This window comes from Trichosurus vulpecula, chromosome 4 (assembly GCF_011100635.1).
Source record: "Trichosurus vulpecula isolate mTriVul1 chromosome 4, mTriVul1.pri, whole genome shotgun sequence".
NCBI lineage: Eukaryota > Metazoa > Chordata > Mammalia > Diprotodontia > Phalangeridae > Trichosurus > Trichosurus vulpecula.
The window spans coordinates 188,820,615-188,825,755 of record NC_050576.1 but is presented as its reverse complement, the minus strand read 5'-3'; positions in this window follow the sequence as shown (position 1 = coordinate 188,825,755).

Here is a 5,141-nt window from a genome sequence, read left to right as displayed (position 1 = left end):
AGTAGAGAGAATTCATTTCGAATTTCCTGTGGATCTAGATGGCCTGATTTAAGGTACTTATACAAACTACCTGCAGATGTAGTCAAGTTAATCATGAGTCACCATCACAGATTGGTGCTTCTGTAGGGAGAGTGCTATGCTGGACACCGAGAGACTGAAAGGTAAAGAGCCAGTCTTGCCCTCAAGGAGTCCCAAGATTACATATGGAAGAGGATTGTTAAGGGCAGATGGAGAGACAGAGCTGGTTAATAGGTTTATGGACTAAGAACTTAAAAAGGACATTATTGGTGATGGTTGGTTGCTATTGTTGTTTAGACATGATCGTATTTGGGGTTTTCTTGGCAAAGATCCTGGAGTGGTTCACCCTCTCCTTCTCGAGCTCATTTGACAGGTGAGGGAGCTGAGGCAAACAGGAGTGACTTGCCCAAGGTCTCATAGCTACTAAATGTCTGAGGCCAGATTTGAACTCAGGAAGCTGGGTCTCCCTGACTTGGCCTGGCATTCTATTCACTGTGCCAGGCTCCTTGAACACCTTAACTTGTGTCTGAAGAGGAACTGGTGGTCCAAGAATGTTGGGACTGAGATAAGTAGAAATCTGGAGTCAGATTATTACCTCCAAGTGAAAACCTGGGCTTCCTTACTGTCATTTATAAAATGGACATCAATTTTTAGAGCCTGCCTCACAGGGGAGAACCAAATGAGACAGTAAATGCAAAGAATCTACAAACCTTAAAGTATTTTTATATATATATATATATATAGCGTACTTATTCTATCCTAAACCTAAGGGAACCAGATTGAACAGTGAGGAACTGATGATCTGCTTTAAGAAAACAATTCAGGATGTGAAACTACAGAATTTATCAATCATATACCTATTGGGGTGGGGGAAAAAGGAGAGGCATCTTCCAAACCTGGAGATCCCTAATGAAATTTCAATGATCTGTTTGTGGGTGCAGAAAATTATTAAACAAAGGTCACTGTTTTTACTCTGGGATTGTAATGACCAATTTTGACCCCTACAAGAGGTGAAGACACAGTTGGTTTTGGTCAACTGGGTTGTTGCTATAAGGGAAAGGGGGAGGGGAAGGATTTGAAAATGACTGATAGAAACCACAAAGGCATCAATAAAAAATTATTTTTTTAAAAAAAGAATCACTCTACTGTACTTTAGATCCACACAGAAACTGAACCACATAGAAGACTTTAGGAAGTCGAGTATTGTGTGTAGAGGAGATTCTCTTACACACATTTCCATTTGGATTATTTTTATCTTTGGTTTTATTTGGTTTGGTCATTTATTCATCTGCCCCCTCGCCTGTAAAAGAGGTGTCTGGATCTAAATAGTTAAAACCAATGAAAATCTGGGACTCTGACCATCAAATGACAAGACTTACCCTCTCCGTTTTCACTGAGGGCTGTGGCTCCCAATACCAGTAACCAACAGAATGCCAAATAGACAGCAGTTTGTCAGTATAAGTTTCTTTTTATTTTAAAATGGAAACAGTGGAGTAAAGCGGTTTGTGGCTAAAACAACCTTCACTGGAAAGAAAACTGGAGCCCACATAAATCAAAAGAACAAACTCCAAAAGTCTGAACCAGCTGCCCCGCCTCCCCAGAGGACAGAGTAAAGGACAGGGTTAAAGCAGAGGGTATAGGGAGGGTACAATCAGAAAGAAAGGTCATTTACAGTCAAGTACAACTTCCCAAGGCAATACAATCACATAGGAAAAAGGGTAGCACTTAAGTTGAGACACATTCAAAACTACAAGCCCCACTCCAACCCCAACCCCTTTCTTCAAAATTCTTTTCTCCAACAAGGAGGGAGCAATGACAAGGAGCATTCATGGGGTAGGGGTGGGAAGGGATGGTTCATGGCCTGTGTTAGCTTTGCCAAGGCCAGGATGTTATCAGTGGTGGTTGTAGGAATTGTGTATTTTTTCATAAATGAAGTGGAAGAATCCAGTGGGGGATTCAGGCATTTCTTTTAGGTATTACCTGCCAGAGTTAGTTTACATTGCTATACATGAAGTTGCGAAGAAAAGTTTTACTACACAAAAAATATTACATTAAAAAAAGTTCCTCCCCCCCTTACAGGCGCAATGGTGGGTAAGGCGTGGAGCCCTCCAAAGCAATGGCTTTTGTGGGGTGACCTGATTCTCAGGTGTGTTGGGGAGAGGGAGGTGAAAGAGCCCAACTGAGGCTCGCCAATGGGATAGGGGTGGGGTCCACTGCAGATAGTTGGGGAATGCTGTACCCAGAAGGAAATCGAATATCTTAAGAGTGGGGGGTCATGAGGGGAAAGCTGAAGAAGATTGAAATGCATTTAAGGGAGGGGAAAAAAATCACTGGGGGAATGTAGACAGTCTATTGGATATTGGAAAATGTCTCTTTTTTTTTTTGGTTTTTATATTTTTGGAAAGTATTTTTAAGGTAATATTTTTTTTCTCTTTGGAAAAAAGAAATCTTTCCCCCATCCCTCCCCCCCACCCCAACCTACAGTCTGTGGAATTGCCACTATCTAATTTTTCTATTGTTTGCTAAGAGGTAGATTTTTTTTTTAAATCAAAATGGGTTTTCTAGGAGGGCCACTGGAGGGTGTTGGGGGAGGGGGAATTTGTCCAAAGGGAGTTCCCTTAGGACAAGGAGAGCCTGATAGGGGGAGGGGTTCCCTTCAGCTCCCAGGTGGGGGTTCCTGCACCACCTCCTCTCCCCACAGAGCAAAATGATCCCCCAAGAAAGGGGTTATTTGAGGGCGGGGGGGGGGGGGGGTTTGAGGGAGTTTCAAAGAAATCTCTCTCCCCCTCTTTCCACCTTTTGGGCTGAATGAATGGTAGGTGAGAGGTCAAGCCCCAATCTCAGCCCCACCAAAGCTCCTCCTCCCTCTGCCCGTCTCTCTTTTAAAGCAAGATGGGAGACAAGCTGAAGAAGTGGAGGTGAGAACAAGGTGGGGCTCCAGAGCAAGGAAGGTGGTGGTGGTAATGGTGGTGGTGGTGGTGGTGGTGATGGTGGTGGTGGTGCCCTTCGTCCAGCCTCCAGATCTATCGGGTGAGTAGGGGTTCCTAGTGGCCCTGCCAATCCCCACTTCCACCCTACAAAGTTACTGAATGGAGCTGGGGCCTCAACTGGTGTTCTCCAGGCAGCTGGGAGGGTGGATCCTTTCACCCGTTCATCCGTAGTCCCTGCTCTTCCTTCCAATCTTATTGTAAGGATTGAGGTAGTTAGTCCATACTTACTCCTAGTCTCACCTGTGGTTACATGCTCATAAAGAGCTTCCTGCTTATTCCTTTAAGAAAAACATTCTGTCTTGTTTCTTTTCTTTGTCTCATCCATCTGGGAACAACACTCCCATGGCAGCCCTAGAGGACGGCACTGCCAACAAATCTTGCCCCAGGGATGGTGCTAAATAAGAGCCAGAGGAGAGGAGGGGAGGCATGGAATAAGGATCTGGTTTCTTGCCATCATCCCTTCCAAAATTCCCCTCACCCTTCCAAATCCATCTTCAGTCTTGAGGCCTCCTTCCTGTTCCTGGGCACCTAAATGAGAAGCCTTATGTATCTGAAGGAAAGAAACTGAAGTCTTCAACTGGTGTCACTCCTAGTCTGTGTTCAGGATAACTATTCTGCATCTAAAGGATGGATGTATCTGGGAGGGAAATGGCTTGTGTCTGTCCCCTAATAACAGAGGGATCTGTCTTCTACCTTTTTGTTATTTACTAGTGCCTAGTTGGGTAAATAGGCTTCCTGACCCCTGACTGTTTACTTAGGAATACACCAAACTGTTATCCATTTGAATATTTATCCCAGAATGAACTGAGCAAAAGGGTAAGGGAGTCAGAAAGCTCAGAAAAACACTGCAGATGGAGGGGTAGAAAGTGAGGAGTCCTCCTGCCTCTACCGGAGTGGAAAGACAGGTAGAAGTTGGAGATGCTGTTGCTAATCCCTAAAGACATCAGGGGAGAGCTCTGGGCTCTTCTCTCAGATCCTCCCCACCAACTCTTCCATCAATTCAGTGAGGTAGTTAAGTAGCATTTCTGTTCCCCCATTTAGCAGAGGGCTATGCTGGTTGGGAAGGAGGGGAAAAGAGAAGAAAGAAGTCCATGGGAGAGCAGGGAATGGGACTGGGTATCAGGTGCTCAAGCTTTGTTTTGCCCTACAAGACTCCATTTCTTCCCTTAACCAATGCTGCCTCCACTTTCCTTAGCAGTGAATGGTGAGGCAAGAAGCAAAGCCTTTGGGCAGGAGTGCTCAGATCTTCAGAGCCCTCAACTCCCTGTCATTCCCAAAAGTGCAACCAGGAGCCAAATGGTCGTATAGGGGTGCCATTAAGGCAGGCCCCCTTTAGAACTCTCTACCCTTGGCAAAAGCTACTCCTAGATCTCCCCCATAGAACAGAACCTATGACAAAACTTTTGCCTCATCTGTCAGCATTCCACATTCTCAGACCAACTTCTACCAGATCCCTTCTCCAACACTCACCCTAAGGGATCTGAGAATAGGCCTGGAGAATAGTTACTGCTTTCTTCCAGAAATGGTCACTCTCTCTGTCAGTCTTTGGCACAGAGGAAAATGGCCGCATAGAATCAGTTCTGCTTGGTAATGGAATAAAAAAAAAAGCCCCTATTTCCCTGATATGTGAAGAATTCAGGGAAGGGGAAGTAGTAAGATTATTTTTTTAATTGGGGTAAGGAAGTTGTGGGGTGGAAGGATGAGCTATCTCCTCCTGAGCATCTTACAGGGGTTGAGTTACACAAGCCAAAAAAGTACCCAGCCTTAGACCTTTAGGGCTGAAGCCCTGTGGAATAGGTCTATGGATGGGATTTGTGAGAGATGGGAAAGGATGGGATTGGCAGATGCAGCTTCAGAGTAAGTCAGCAGATCAAACCATTCTGTTTTTCAATGGGATTCAAAGAATTAAAAACAATATCCTAAGAGAAGAGATGGTCCTTTCTTAAAAATATATAGAATACATATGTATCTATCTCAACACAGAAGTGGCTTTTAAAAAAGTCACCTTTATCAAGTCATTTCATCCAAATCTCCCAAGTGCTTTTAGCCAGTTTGTTTTCTCTCTTCACCAACAGGGAAGTGAAGGCACCATGCATGGGGAGTGGGTGAAAGAACAGCCCTAATTACAATTAG